Consider the following 1,401-nt stretch of genomic DNA (forward strand, 5'->3'; position numbering starts at 1 on the left):
AACGTGTGCACAATATTTTGCACCAACATTTGCATATGGAAAAGCTCTGCGCAAGATGGGTGCCGCGTTTGCTAACAGTGGACCAAAAATTGATTCGAAAAAGCATTTCTACCGCCAATTTGACGTTGTATAAGCGTAATCCAAGCGAATTTTTGCGTCGATTCATAACCGTTGACGGAACTTGGGTCCACCACTACACTCCTGAAACCAAACAACAGTCTAAACAGTGGATTTGCGGACAATGAAGAAGTAATCGAAGCTGTAAATGGGTATTTTGAGGAGCTTGACGAATCATTCTATAGAGATGGCATTACTAGACTAGAACACCGCTATGAGAAATGTATCAGGCTTGGAGGAGATTATGTTGAGAAATAAAAAAAAAATTCTTAAAAACGTTGTTTTTCTTGGTCAGGCCGCAAACTTATCAATCCACCCTCGTATATATTTATTTAAATTGAACCGAATATCATATATACATTCATACAGTGCAATCATTTACCACTTGCAATCATTTGCTTAATCTTGATTTTTTTTTCGCTGCATTCAACCCCTGATAATTTTATTAAAAATTTTTTATTCAAAAGGCATTATAAACAGACTAAACAAACGTATTTGTACTTATACTGCGCAGTTGTGGGAATTGCTCTTTTTTCATTCAAAAATGTCCAGAGCCTTCAATTTTCTTGCGATTTTGAATTTGTTGTTATAAATTGAAGATCATTAAATTCCATAGATCTTGACTCTCTAAACTTTTGTCTCCTCTATTTTTTTATTTATAATTTTTCCACTCAAAGTATGGAAAAACTACAATTTTGTACATAACAAGTTTTTACGCTTTAATAACTGATCAGGAAAACTTTATATTGTCTAAAATGAATGTTAAGGTACTCAAAGAATACAAATAATTTGTTTTTAAAAAAGACTTGATTGGCAATCAAGTTCGACCAGTCCCAACGGTGGGGCGCTCTGGCCAATCACAGGCATCGTAGAAAGTATACCTAAGAACATCATGACCTGATTAGTGATCCCAGATCTGAAACGAGATGTGGTCCAATACTATGACAGGGCTATTTCCGTGTGAATATAGTAGGAGACGCTGTAAATGACTGAGTTGCGCGCGCAACCCATTTCTCCTCTTCTGAATTTGAAAACTCGAAGATGCACGATTGCCTGTCGGAGCACTTCGTCGATTCTATTTATATATCTATCTGCTAACAGCTAACTACTTTGAAATAAATTCAGGAGATTGGGATTTTAATATTTCCAGATTTCGAAGCGGGCGATTCTCATGATTTGAACAGATCGCGCGCCTCTTGATATTCGTATATTTTGAGGTTATGTTGTTTCATGTATAAAATATAAATTATATAAATATTAATACTATTATATATATATATATAT

This window comes from Belonocnema kinseyi, chromosome 2 (genome assembly GCF_010883055.1).
Source record: "Belonocnema kinseyi isolate 2016_QV_RU_SX_M_011 chromosome 2, B_treatae_v1, whole genome shotgun sequence".
In the NCBI taxonomy this organism is placed as follows: domain Eukaryota; kingdom Metazoa; phylum Arthropoda; class Insecta; order Hymenoptera; family Cynipidae; genus Belonocnema; species Belonocnema kinseyi.